Genomic DNA, 15,587 nt, shown 5'->3' with positions numbered 1-15,587 from the left:
AACCACAGGCACATAGACACAGGCAACAGAGCATGCACAATGTCGGCACTAGTACAGTGTATATCCACCTTTCGCAGCAATGCAGGCTGCTATTCTCCCATGGAGACGATCGTAGAGATGCTGGATGTAGTCCTGTGGAACGGCTTGCCATGCCATTTCCACCTGGCGCCTCAGTTGGACCAGCGTTCGTGCTGGACGTCCAGACCGCGTCAGACGACGCTTCATCCAGTCCCAAACATGCTCAATGGGGGACAGATCCGGAGATCTTGCTGGCCAGGGTAGTTGACTTACACCTTCTAGAGCACGTTGGGTGGCACGGGATACATGCGGACGTGCATTGTCCTGTTGGAACAGCAAGTTCCCTTGCCGGTCTAGGAATGGTAGAACGATGGGTTCGATGACGGTTTGGATGTACCGTGCACTATTCAGTGTCCCCTCGACGATCACCAGTGGTGTACGGCCAGTGTAGGAGATCGCTCCCCACACCATGATGCCGGGTGTTGGCCCTGTGTGCCTCGGTCGTATGCAGTCCTGATTGTGGCGCTCACCTGCACGGCGCCAAACACGCATACGACCATCATTGGCACCAAGACAGAAGCGACTCTCATCGCTGAAGACGACACGTCTCCATTCCTCCCTCCATTCACGCCTGTCGCGACACCACTGGAGGCAGGCTGCACGATGTTGGGGCGTGAGCGGAAGACGGCCTAACGGTGTGCGGACCGTAGCCCAGCTTCATGGAGACGGTTGCGAATGGTCCTCGCCGATACCCCAGGAGCAACAGTGTCCCTAATTTGCTGGGAAGTGGCGGTGCGGTCCCCTACGGCACTGCGTAGGATCCTACGGTCTTGGCGTGCATCCGTGCGTCGCTGCGGTCCGGTCCCAGGTCGACGGGCACGTGCACCTTCCGCCGACCACTGGCGACAACATCGATGTACTGTGGAGACCTCACGCCCCACGTGTTGAGCAATTCGGCGGTACGTCCACCCGGCCTCCCGCATGCCCACTATACGCCCTCGCTCAAAGTCCGTCAACTGCACATACGGTTCACGTCCACGCTGTCGCGGCATGCTACCAGTGTTAAAGACTGCGATGGAGCTCCGTATGCCACGGCAAACTGGCTGACACTGACGGCGGCGGTGCACAAATGCTGCGCAGCTAGCGCCATTCGACGGCCAACACCGCGGTTCCTGGTGTGTCCGCTGTGCCGTGCGTGTGATCATTGCTTGTACAGCCCTCTCGCAGTGTCCGGAGCAAGTATGGTGGGTCTGACACACCGGTGTCAATGTGTTCTTTTTTCCATTTCCAGGAGTGTATTAAAAGGACTAAACCACTCCACTGTCTTCCACACGTACAAATCCCTGCTCTGCCCCATCCTTTGTTATGCAAATGTTGGACGGATGTCCGCCCCTCCGCCAGTCGGGGTGGCCGAGCGGTTCTAGGCGCTACTGTCAGGAACCGCGCGACCGCAGGTTCGAATCCTGGCTCGGACATGGGTGTCTGTGATGTCCTTAGGTTAGTTAGGTTTAAGTAGTTCTAAGTTCTAGGGGACTGATCACCTCAGAAGTTGAGTCGTATAGTGCTCAGAGCCATATTTTTTGTCCGCCCGTCCAAAGTTCTGTAAGTCCCTCCAGATGCTCGATCGCCATGCACTCCTTCTCGCTGTTCAGCTCCGTTCACCATCCCTCACAAGGATCCTTTACCGACGCATCAAATTCCAGCCTCTCCACACTCGCATTGCACACCTCCAAACAATCTACACCATCTGCAAAGTCGACTCCAACAGTCCTACTCTTTTCCCCTCTACTTGTCAATCCTCATATACTGGATGTTCAAATGTCTCTGAGCACTATGGGACTCAATTGCTGAGGTCATTAGTCCCCTAGAACTTAGAACTAGTTAAACCTAACTAACCTAAGGACATCACAAATATCCATGCCCGAGGCAGGATTCGAACCTGCGACCGTAGCGGTCTTGCGGTTCCAGACTGCAGCGCCTTTAACCGCACGGCCACTTCGGCCCGCCGCCCCTCATATACTGCTACTCCTTTACCGACACATTCCACCAACCCTACACCTACACACCATACATCTACTCGCCCAGAGAAACTTCAACCACCTCCCCATCCAGATCGTGAACTCTGCCATAACATTCACCAATCATATCAGCCATAAGGGTCATCGGCCCCTTGTTTCATAAAGACACAGAGCACAGTGAAACCATCCATTAGTGATTCGAAGCACAAAAGAAAAATTCCAGGGGAAGAAAAGCCCCAAGGTCAATAATAAAGCAACATAGAAAACGGAGCACAGCAACAAAAACAACATAGAGAACAAAGGCAGAAAGAATTAAAACTGTACAGCAGAGGATCGTGGCTGGCTGATCACGAAAATAAAAGGATGAGTCAGCCACTCTGCAACACGTTAAAACCTCCAGCCTAAAAGATTAGGGTGGGTCCAATTACAACACAAAACTAATTAAAAGGTACAGCTCAAAAGAGGGTGATGTAATAAAATTAAATGGACCTATAAAAGCCGCTTGCGCGAATAAAACTTAAAACCCTATCTGCCATAGAGACATTGTCACCTAAAAGAGATGATAAATCACTCTGGAGATTAAAAGCTCGCCTGAGAGCGGTTAAAAGAAGACATTCCAACAACATATGGGCCACCGTCATGGTTGCACCACAGCGACAATGAGGAGGGTCCTCTCGACGCAGCAGATGACCATGCATCAGCCAAGAGTGACCAATGCGGAGCCTACAGAGAATAACAGAATCCCTGCGAGAGGCCCGCATGGAGGAACCCCACACAGTCGTGGCCTCCTTTACTCGCCGCAGCTTGCTGGGTACAGACAGAGTGCGCCATTCGTCTGCCCACATCCCAAAGACCCGACGGCGCAACACCGATCGGAGATCAGTTGCCGGGAGGCCGATCTCCAACGTCAGTTTGCGGGTAGCTTCTTTGGCTAACTTGTCGGCGAGTTCGTTTCCCGCTATCCCAACGTGTCCCGGGGTCCATATGAACACCACTGAAAGTCCACGCTGTGAAAGAGCATGAACGGACTCCTGGATGGCAACAACAATGGGATGGCGTGGGTAGCACTGGTCAAGAGCCTGTAGACTACTGAGAGAGTCACTGCAAATGACAAAAGACTCTCCAGTGCTGGTACGAATACGCTCAAGGGCACGAAAAATGGCTGTTAGCTCTGCGGTGTAAACACTGCAGCCTTCCGGCAAGGAGCGCTGGTCTACATAGTCTGCATGAGCATAAGCGTACCCCAAACGACCATCAACCATCGAGCCATCTGTATAGATAGCCTCCGAGTCACGGGATGCGTCGAGGAGAGCAAGAAATTGGAGGCGCAAGACCGCACGAGGAACTGAATCCTTTTGCCATCGTGAGAGGTCCAGTCGAAGCTGCGGCCAACGAATACACCAAGGTGGTGTATGTGGGTGGACCTGAAAAGCAGATGGAAGAGGCAAAGACTGGAGTTCACTAAGGAGGGACCAAACACGGATCCCAATGGTATGGCCTGATCGCGGCCGCCGGTGTGGGATATGTACTGCCACATTAGTGAAAAGGAGACGGTAGTTAGGGTGATGGGGCGAACAATGGACGTGGGCAGCATAGTTGGCTAACAGTTGTTGACGCCGAATGTGAAGTGGAGGAACCACAGCCTCAGCAAGGAGGCTATTAACAGGGTTGGTGTGGAATGCTCCTGTCGCCTGTCGAACCCCACAGTGGTGAACGGGGTCCAGCAGTTGCAATGCTGAGGGCGACGCTGAGCCATACGCCACACTCCCATAATCCAGTCAGGACAGCACAAGGTCTCTGTAGAGCTGCAGCAGCGTATTACGATCTGCACCCCAAGTTGTGTTGCTCAGGCAGCGAAGGGCATTCAGATGCTGCCAGCACTGACACTTGAGCTGACGAATATGTGGAAGCCAAGTAAGCCGGGCATCGAACAGCAATCCCAGAAAATGGTAAGTGTCAACAACCCTGAGCATGGCATCCTGAAGATAGAGCTCAGGGTGGAGATGGACAGTCCGACGCCGACAAAAGTGCATAACACAAGTCTTCGCAGGAGAAAAGTGAAACCCATGGGCTAGGGCCCATGCCTGTGCCTTGCGTATGGCTCCCTGCAACCTACGTTCTGCAACACTAATGGTGGAGGAGCTGAAAAAGATGCAGAAATCGTCAGCATATAACGTGGGTGAGACAGTCGACCCTACTGCTGCTGCAAGGCCATTAATGGCCACAAGGAAAAGTGGCACGCTCAATACAGAGCCCTGTGGAACGCCGTTCTCCTGGACATGAAGTGAACTATGGGATGTGCTAAGTAAAACGCGGAATGTCCGAACAGATAAAAAATTCTGAATAAAAATGGGGAGAGAGCCCTGAAGACCCCACCCGTGCAACGTGGCGAGAATATGGTGCCGCCACGTCGTGTCATATGCTCTGGAGTGGTCGAAAAAGACGGAGACGAGGTGTTGGCGCCTGGAAAAAGCAGTGCGGATTGCAGACTCAAGGAAGACCAAAGTATCGGCGGTGGAACGGCCCTGACGGAAGCCGCTCTGGCACGGAGCCAGAAGACCCCGAGACTCGAGCAGCCAACACAGCTGTCGACTCACCATACGTTCCAGTAGCTTGCACAGAGTGTTTGTCAAGTTGATGGGCCGATAGGTATCCACATTAAGCGGGTCCTTACCAGGCTTCAGCACCGGAATGATGGTACTCTCTCGCCACTGCGACGGAAAGACACCATCGCCCCATATGCGGTTGAAGATGGCAAGAACACATCGCAGACAGTCTGGGGACAGGTGTTTGAGCATCTGATTGTGGATGCCATCTGGCCCAGAGGCTGTATCGGGGCACTGTGCCAGGGCGCTTTGGAGTTCCCACGAACTGAATGTGGCGTTATACGCCTCAGGGTGGCGCGAAGCAAAAGAAAGTCGTTTGCCTTCCTCCTGGCGTTTTAGCGCACGAAACGCGGGCGGGTAATTCCTCGACGCAGAGGCCAAAACATAGTGCTGAGCGAAATGCTCAGCGATTGCATCGGCATCGGTGCATAGCACCCCACTGATGGTAAGCCCTGGGACACCTGTAGAGTGCTGCAATCCACAGATGCGCCGAATCTTCATCCACACTTGGGAGGGTGAAGTACGGGAACCAATGGTGGAGACGTACCTCTCCCAGCACTCCTGTTTCCACCTTTTGATGAGCCGCCGGACCTGAGCACGGAGACGTTTGAATAAAATGAGGTTCTCCAAAGACGGGTGCCGCTTATGTCGCTGAAGAGCCCGGCGACGCTCTTTAATGGCTTCAGCGACCTCCGGAGACCACCAAGGCACTGACTTTCGCCGGGGGCACCCTAACGAATGAGGAATGGTACGTTCCGCAGCGCAAACAATCTCTGCAGTCAGTGTCTCAACCGCCACATCGATGGTACCTTGGGGGAGAGATTCAACAGTGGCAGCAGAGGAGAATACTTCCCAGTTTACCTTGCTAAATGCCCATCTGGGCAAGCGTTCATGGGAGCGACGCTGGGGTAGTGAAAGGAAGATGGGAAAATGGTCACTACCACACAAGTCGTCATGGACTCTCCAGTGGACTGATGCTTCAAGCCCTGGGCTGCACAACGACAGATCAATGGCCGAGAACGTGCCATGCGCCACACTGAAATATGTGGCGGCGCCAGTGTTTAAGAGGCAGAGGTCGAGTTGGGAGATGAGATTCTCGACAGCTCTGCCTCGGCCAGTAATCTTCGTTCCACCCCACAGGGGATTGTGGGCGTTAAAATCCCCCAGGAGAAGAAAAGGTGTGGGGAGTTGAGGGACAAGTGCAGCCAATTCGGCCAGGGGGACTGTACCACCTGGAGGGAGATAGACACTGCAGACGGTTATGTCCTGGGTAGTCCTTACTCTGACAGCCACAGCTTCCAATGATGTGTGAAGGGGCAGGGGAGCACTATATACAGAGGTAAGGACATACACGCAGGCTCCGCCTGACACACTATTGTAAACGCTACAGTTACAGTAATAGCCTCTGTAACCACGAAGGACAGGGGTCCGCATTGCCGGGAACTAGGTTTCCTGGGGGGCAATGCAGAAAGCAGGTGTCATGCTTAGAAGCTGTCGTAGCTCAGGGAGATGGCTAAAATAACCGCCACAATTCCACTGGAGGATTGTACAAAGCGTGTCCTGTAGGGGCATGAAGGCACTGAAAAAGCAAATTACTTCATAGAGTCACATGCTGCCACCGACTGAGTGACTGACGTCGCAACTTCCATCGTTTCTGAGGAAACGGCGAGATCCAGGTCATCAGGGGACGCAAAGAACTCGACCTCATCCTCAGAGGCTCAGCCGACAGGAAGCGGTGGCGCGGGAACCACTGGGTCCTTATTCTTCTTAGAGAGCTTCCTCTTCTCTCTATTGTCTTTGGGAGGAGAGTTCGCATGCTGGGAGGGCTTCCTGACACGTTGTCAGAAACAGAGGAAGAGCGTGAAGCCCTTCGACCAGCAGCTGGTGGCTTCTTCAGCCACTGGCTAGTGTCTTGTGAGACACTGGGGAAGTCCTTGGAAGGGACTCCCCCAAGGGACCCCTTCCGAACGAGTGAGGCCTGAGGAGGCTGTTGCCTCCCCGGCTGAGCAGCTGGAGGAGGCTGTTGCTTCTCAGCCTGAGGAGCCGGAGGAGGCTGTTGCTTCTCAGCCTGAGGAGCCAGAGGAGGCTGTTGCCTCTCCGGCTGAGAGGTGGGGATGGATGTCCCCAGTTGTTGGGGTCCACTGCTCCCAAACCAGGTGTTTTGGGAGTAGTGGAAGAGAGTGTGGCCCCTACCAGCAGTGGGGCAGGCGTAACTTGACTGTTCTGTGGGCCAACTGAGAAGGGAGTCTTTGCAGGAACTGGTGGCGGCAGAGTTACAGCAGCATAACTCCTCAACCTAGATGTGGGGTTGAGCCGTTTTAGCTTCTTCCTTGCCTCTTGGTAAGTTAAACGGTCCAGGGTCTTAATTTCTTGTATCTTCCGCTCTCTTTGGTAGACTGCACAGTCTGGCGAGCAGGGAGAATGATGCTCCCCACAGTTAACGCAGGTGGGAGGCGGAGCACATGGAGCATTAGGATGTGGAGGTCGTCCACAATCACGACACATGGGACTGGCAGTGCATCTGGAGGACATATGTCCGAACTTCCAGCACTGGAAGCATCGAATAGGGGGCGGGACATAGGGCTTGACATCGCACCGGTAAATCATGACCTTGACCTTCTCAGGCAAGCAGTCACCCTCAAAGGCCAGGATGAAGGCACCGGTAGCGACCCTATTATCCTTGGGCCACCTAAAAACATGACGGACAAAGTGCACACCTCATCGTGCCAGGTTCTCCCGTAGCTCGTCATCAGACTGTAGCAGAAGATCTTTATGAAAGATAATCCCCTGGACCAAATTTAAGGACTTATGGGGAGTGACGTTAAAGGGGATGTCACCGAGCTTCTCACAGGCGAGTAACGCCCATGACTGTGCAGATGAAACTGCTTGTATCAGAATAGCCCCACTCCTAATTTTGGAAAGAGATGCCACTTCCCCAAACTTATCTTCAAGATGGTGAACAAAGAAGAGAGGCTTAGTCCCCAAAAACGAATCCCCATCGGTTCTCCTGCACACAAGGTATCTCGGTGAATATGGCTCCTGTCTGTCCGCAGCCCTACGTTCCTCCCATGGCTTGGCTAGGGAAGGGAAATATTTGGGGTTATATGTCACAGCATTAAATTCTGTCTTACCGCGTATAGAGACATTGGTGGTCGTGCGACCACCAGATTGCGACTTCACCCGCTTCATTGCGGGGCATCTGCCCCGATACCACCCACTCTGACCAGGGGCTCTCCCCACGGGCGCCATCCAGCCACAGCAAAGGCCACCTGGCAGGATGGCCGTTGCCGGGAGTCCTGATGCCCCAGAGAGACGAGCATCTACTCCTTGGCTTATGTGGGGAGGTGTCAGCTCAGGCATCGGCAGTACAATCCCTGTGTTGTCAGGGGGCTATAACCTAGAGGGTACATGACGACCCCACCACAACGGACTGGCTACCGTGCTGGATTTTGGGTGCCATGGGTAGTCCATAGTGATCATGGGTGCAGATGGTGACGCACTAAGGGCGTAACTGACACAATCCATCAGGTGCGTATGCCCAAAATGAGGGATGGAGGGTGCAGTTACGACGCCAAGACGATGAAGAGTGCCTCAGCCTTAGGGCACAGAGGACTGATGGTGCACCACGTAAGGTGTCCTTCCCCAAAAGGCTCGTACTTCTGTTGAATTTGGAAAAATGGAGGTCAAACCCTAGTGGGGGCCATCACATTAAAGGCCGAAACAGTTGAGACTCCTTTTAGTCGCCTCTTATGACAGGCAGGAATACCGCGGGCCTATTCTAACCACCGAACCTGCAGGGGGTACCAGAAACAGTAACGCATTTGTGCTGAGGGGAAGTGAGCCCGAATTTGTAGAACAGTTCTGAGATTGACTTTGGTCCGCTTAAGGTGCTGTGGCCACCCATTGGGCGTGGATGCCCTAGTGCTGCACGTATATGTACTGTGCTGTCTGTCTTCATGGTATGTGTGCGAATGTTGTAAAAGGGGAAATTTTGTATGTTTACTACATCGACACGGTACCCAGTGATATATTGCTGGATTGGAGTTTGGTTTCACACTCTAATATTCAAGCTCCTGTCATCAGTGGGAGAGCAGTGTTATTGAGTAAGAGTCTTTCCATATTTGACGATATGTAGGGGCACTTTGAAGGGTTTAATTGTCGATGCATAATGCCTATCTGTGTAAAATAGTTTTCTTCCCACTGAAAGTATCGTCTGCAGAAAGAAAGAAATGGCAGATGGTGCTTCCACACCGGTTGTATAAGTAATTCAGAGGGTAAATTCGATAAGAGCCAATCATAATGCTCCATTCATTCACAAGACATTGTTTTGTGCTGGGATATAGGAATCTCTACATAGCAGAGGGAACGTTTGTGTGTGTTGAAAGCAGGAAAGTTAACACGTGACGGACAGGGTACCATGTTAGGCCTGCAAGGAAGACTGCATTCTATGTTATTCTGTGCTATTTTTGTAAACAGGTCCTGTTATGGCAAGAATTTCCGTGCATACAAGCTGAGACATCAAGAAAGCGAGCGTTAACTATTTCTGGGACACTATATAATTTCCTAGAGGTTCACTTGGTTCTGATTTTACATAGCCATGTGACATCAGTATAAGATTGAGAACCTTGTTAGATGCGCTTCCATTAGTTTGTAGCTACGCGTGCGCACTACGCGGCATTGCATCAGTCACACTGGGCAGTTAAGCATGGTTAGACCCAGCTTGCATGTCCAGCTGGAACAATGAAAACTATGAAACTCTGTGATCAATGGTAAACATGCATGCTGCCCAGAGGCATCTCACATATGAGATCGGTGTGAGGGCACCTTGGAGTTCTGTGACGTCAGTATAACACTGACTGTATACTCGAAAATAGAAGCAACTTTCACCGGGTCGCTGAAGGCAGCAGCAATGGCTTGCGTCGGGTGATGGCTCATGGGGTGTTGGCGCACTCGGCAAATAGGTCTTTGCTCCTGTCCGGTCGCATCAGCAATGGTGCCTAGGTGAACACGTATTTCGAAAGGAATTTCTCAGGTGTCTAGTATGAAAGGGATGTCGCCACCTCATGCTTGCGGGACCTGAACAGGCACCTGTGCATGGTTTGACAGCTGGCGGCTGCGTCACTTTGTGGGGGCTGCCTGTAGCCTCCTGTGCGGCCTAGTGGACAGGGGATGATGGACGGTGCTTGGGGGCATTAATTGCGTGTCTGTTGCACTAATTTTCGGGCGGATCTGTATGCTGTGCTATGCACTATTTGGACAGTTTACGAGTGCTGAGCACATCTGCACATCACTGTGCTGCATTATTTAGGAGCAGTTTGAAGGTCTGTACTGAAATTCTTTCGGTGTAGTAGTTTGCATGTGTGTAGGCTGTGGAATACATCATTTCGACAGTCTACAATTAGCAATCTTGTCTATTGCATTATTTATGAGTAGTTTGCAGCTTGTGCAGACTGCGTATTGTGAACCCAAGCACATCAGGGCGAGTGTTTTGTGTCAGTGTGATAAATATACTCCATCCCTAAATAAATTGTTCCAAAATAAATAAAGTACACTCCTTCCTCTCTCTAGCAGTTCATTGCAGGCTGAGTCATTTTTCCCTCCAGACAGTCATCTTAGGTTATGTTACGGAACGGACAACAGCACTCTCTGGTGGTGGTACTTTGTAGTAGATCCAGACCTCATGGCGAACACACTGTTTCCCTCTATTTACTCCCACCATCTTGGATTACATCACAGGAGGGATGACAGCACCCTCTGGTGATGGTACTGTGTACTAGGTCAGTTGGAGTCCAGAGCCCTTGGTGACCACACTGGATGGTGGTAGTGTCTCTAATTATTTAAATAAAATAGTGTTTGAAAAATAATAAAGACTTATGTCCAGCACTGGTCGAGTCCTCTCCCCAACCAATCACTACTAGCAGGAGGTGGTGGTTGGGTGACTCAGGTTAGGGGAACTGCCCTTTCCTTCCCGCCATTTTCTTAGGTTAGTAGAGGTTGCATTGTCCTGACAGATATTAAACTTCCCGCCAAGGGGGCGTGGCAGGGGGATGTGGCACTTTCACACTAAAAGCCACCATCTTGGATAACGGTACTCGCATCATCAGCCAACGTCACGGCCGCCATCTTCGATGACGTCATCAACTGACGTCATAGCCGCCATCTTGGATGACGTTCAAAAATGGCTCTGAGCACTATGGGACTTAACATCTATGGTCATCAGTCCCCTAGAACTTAGAACTACTTAAACCTAACTAACCTAAGGACTTCACACAACACCCAGTCGTCACAAGGCAGAGAAAATCCCTGACCCCGCTGGGAATCGAACCCGGGACCCCGGGCGTGGGAAGCGAGAACGCTACCGCACGACCACGAGCTGCGGATATTGAATGACCTCATCGCCACCATCGTGGATGACTCATCGCCGCCATCTTGAATAGTGATACTCTGGGATAGAATCCCTCTTGGGGTAGAATCCCCCTTGCCCAAATACTAACTCCTCACACGTACTAAACCTCCAGGAGTGTCTCAGTTTAGCTGGTGAGTCAATAGACAGTGGTCTACGGGGCATACAGATAACTGGCCACGCTTTCCCACCCAAATGTTGCGACACTTGTGTCACACCGTCCTTGAACTGACTTATCAAGCCACCGTGTAGGAATTCTTCCTGTCTGTTATGTGGAGATGTTCTCGTAGTTTAATGTCCCCTTGCAGAGCTGTAGCAGCGCCATCGCATTCTGAAAGTGCAGTACTACTGTATAGGTTTTACGTAATGAAATGCGAAGAAGTTTTTTGTGCAAATATTTATTTACACGGATGCCATTATGGTGCGTTTATTTAAGAAACACTATAAAATGTCTTGTTCACACCGATTATAAGCTAACTGTTAACGGTATGAGACCAGGGTCTACTGCATGACTACACTGAAGCACCAAAGAAACTGGTATAGGCATGTGTATTCAAATGCAGAGATATGTAAACAGGCAGACTAGGCGGCTGCGGTCAGCAACGCCTGTATAAGGCAACAAGTACTCTAGCGCAGTTGTTAGATCGGTTACTGCTGCTACAATGGCAGGTTATCAAGATTTAAGTGAGTTTGGACGCAGTGTTATAGTCTGCGCACGGGCAATGGGGCACAGCATCTCTGAGGTAGCAATGAAGTGGGGATTTTCCCATATGACCATTTTGCGAATGCACCGTGAATATCAGGAGTCCGGTAAAACATCAAATCTCCGACGTTGCTGCAGCCAGAAAATGATTCTGCAGGAACGGGACCAACGACGACTTATGACAATCGTGCAACAAGACACAAGTGCAACCCTTCCGTAAACTTCTGTAGATTTCAATGGTGGGCCATCAACAACTGTCAGTGTGCGAGTTATTCAACGAAACATAATCGATATGGGCTTTCGGAGCAGAAGGCCCACTCGTGTACCCTTGACGACTGCACGACACAAAGATTTACGTCAACACTGACATTGGACTGTCGATCACTGGAAACATGTTTCTGGGCGGACGAGTCTCGTTTCAAATTGTATCGAGCGGATGGACGTGCATGGGTATGGAGATAACCTTATGAATCCATGGACCCTGCATTTCAGCTGGTGTAGGCTCTATAATGGTGTGGGGCGTGTGCAGTTGGAGTGATATGGGACCCCTGATACGTCTAGATACGACTCTGACAGATGACACGTACGGCATCATCCTGTCTGATCACTTGCATCCATTCGTGTCCATTGTGCATTCCGATGAACTTGGGCAATTCCAACGGGACAGTGCGACAATCCACACGTCCAGAATTGCTACAGAGTGACTCCAGGGACAATCTCCTGAGTTTAAACACTTCTGCTGGCCACCAAACTTCCCAGACATGAATATCAGTGAGCATATCTGGGATGCCTTGCAACTTGGTATTCGGCAGAGATCTACACCTCCTCGTACTCTTATAGCCTTGCGGGAGTACATTAGTCGAGTCCATGCCACAGTCGTACTGCGGTACTTCTCCGTGCATGCGGGAGCCCTACATGATATTAGGCAGGTGTATCAGTTACTTTTGGTCTTCAGTGCAGATCGAAAGGCATCCTATCGCTGACTGACGACTATGGCGCACAGTCTGTAACTTGAGCGCACAACCGATAAAGTTCGTAAAGACCGTACGTCTTCGGTTATGCCAAAGTTATTCACTTATTTATTTACATCAAAGTTTCCTGGCACTGTAAAATTAATGAAATATAGTGTTTATGACCCGTAGACTCCTCCTAATACCCGAGTGGCGAAAGGCAACTTTCGTTACCAAATATTTATTAATACCAGTTACTCGATTCGCGCTAGAATAAAGGTACTTTCTCTGTGTATCTCTTTGCTGACGGCACGAGCGATTTCTGCATCGGCACCTCATCCCACTGGCCGTCAGTCAGTAGGGGACTTTTCAAGCTGGCGGAGGCTCTGTAACGGTGTGGGGCGTGTGCAGATGGAGTGATATGGGACCCCTGATACGTCTAGATACGACTCTGACAGGTGACATCTACATCTACATCTACATTTATACTCCATTAGCCACCCAACGGTGTGTGGCGGAGGGCACTTCACGTGCCACTGTCATTACCTCCCTTTCCCGTTCCAGTCGCGTATGGTTCGGGGGAAGAAGGACTGCCGGAAAACCTCCGTGCGCGCTCGAATCTCTCTAATTCTACATTCGTGATCTCCTCGGGAGGTATAAGTAGGGGGAAGCAATATATTCGATACCTCATCCAGAAACGCACCCTCTCAAAACCTGGACAGCAAGCTACACCGCGATGCACAGCGCCTCTCTTGCAGAGTCTGCCACTTGAGTTTGCTAAACATTTCCGTAACGCTATCACGCTTACCAAATAACCCTGAGACGAAACGCGCCGCTATTCTTTGGATCTTCTCTGTCCTCTCTGTCAACCAGACCTGGTACGGATCCCACACTGATAAGCAATACTCAAGTATAGGTCGAACGAGTGTTTTGTAAGCCACCTCCTTTGTTGATGGACTACATTTTCTAAGGACTCTCCCAATGAATCTCAACCTGGCACCCGTCTTACCAACAATTAATTTTATATGATCATTCCACTTCAAATCGTTCCGTACGCATACTCCCAGATATTTTACAGAAGTAACTGCTACCAGTGTTTGTTCCGCTATCATATAATCATACAATAAAGGATTCTTTCTATGTATTCGCAATACATTACATTTGTCTATGTTAAAGGTCAGTTGCCACTTCCTGCACCAAGCGCCTATCCGCTGCAGATCTTCCTGCATTTCGCTGCAATTTTCTAATGCTGCAACTTCACTGTATACTACAGCATCATCCGCAAAAAGCCGCATGGAACTTCCGACACTATCTACTAGGTCATTTATATATATTGTGAAAAGCGATGGTCCCAGAACACTCCCCTGTGGCACGCCAGAGGTTACTTTAACGTCTATAGCCGTCTTCCATTGAGAACCACATTCTGTGTTTTGTTTGCTAAAAACTCATCAATCCAGCCACACAGCTAGCCTGATATTCTGTAGGCTCTTACATTTTTTATCAGACGACAGTGCGGAACTGTACCGAACGCCTTCCGGAAGTCAAGGAAAATGGCAACTACTTGGGAGCCTGTATCTACACTATTGGCCATTAAAATTGCTACACCAAGAAGAAACGCAGATGATAAATGGGTATTCATTGGACAAATATATTATACTGAAACAGACATGCGATTACATTTTCACGCAATTTGGGTGCATAGATCCTAAGAAATCAGTACCCAGAACAACCACCTCTGGCCGTAATAACGGCCTTGATACGCCTGGGCATTGAGTCAAACAGAGCTTGGATGGCGTGTACAGGTACAGCTGCCCATGCAGATTCAACACGATACCACAGTTCATCAAGAGTAGTGACTGGCGTATTGCGAGAAGCCAGTTGCTCGGCCACTATTGACCAGACTTTTTCAATCGGTGAGAAATCTGGAGAATGTGCTGGCCAGGGCAGCAATCGAACATTTTCTGTATCCAAAAAGGCCCGTACAGGACGTGCATTATCCTGCTGGAATGTAGGGTTTCGCATGGATCGAACGAAGGGTAGAGCCATGGGTCGTAACACATCTGAAATGTAACATCCACTGTTCAAAGTGCTGTCAATGCGAAAATGATGTGACCGAGACGTGTAACCAATGTCACCCCATACCATCACGCAGGGTGATACGCCGGTATGGCGATGACGAATACACGCTTCCAATGTGCGTTCACTGCGATGTCGCCAAACACGGATGCGACCATCATGATGCTGTAAACAGAATCAGGATTCATCCGAAAAAATGACGTTTTGCCATTCGTGCACCCAGGTTCGTCGTTGAGTACACCATTGCAGGCGCTCCTGTCTGTGATGCAGCGTCAAGGGTAACCGCAGCCGTGGTCTCCGAGCTGGTAGTCCATGCTGCTACAAACGTCGTCGAACTGTTCGTGCAGATGGTTGTTCTCTTGCAAACGTCCCTGTTGACTCAGGGATCTAGACGTGGCTGCACGATCCGTTACAGCCATGCGGATAAGATGCCTGTCATCTCGACTGCTAGTGATACGAGGCCGTTGGCATCCAGCACGGCGTTCCGTATTACCCTCCTGAACACACCGATTCCATATTCTGCTAACAGTCATTGGATCTCGACCAACGCGAGCAGCAAAGTCGCGATACGATAAACCGCAATCGCGATAGGCTACAATCCGACCTTTATCAAAGTCCGAAACGTGATGGTACGCATTTCTCCTCCTTACATGAGGCATCACAACAACGTTTCACCAGGCAACGCCGGTCAACCGCTGTTTGTGTATGAGAAATCGGTTGGAAACTTTCCTCATGTCAGCACGTTGTAGGTGTCGCCACCGGCGCCAACCTTGTGTGAATGCTCTGAAAAGCTCATCATTTGCATATCACACT

This window comes from Schistocerca cancellata, chromosome 4 (assembly GCF_023864275.1).
Source record: "Schistocerca cancellata isolate TAMUIC-IGC-003103 chromosome 4, iqSchCanc2.1, whole genome shotgun sequence".
In the NCBI taxonomy this organism is placed as follows: Eukaryota; Metazoa; Arthropoda; class Insecta; order Orthoptera; family Acrididae; genus Schistocerca; species Schistocerca cancellata.
Note: the sequence above shows the minus strand (reverse complement) of the source record.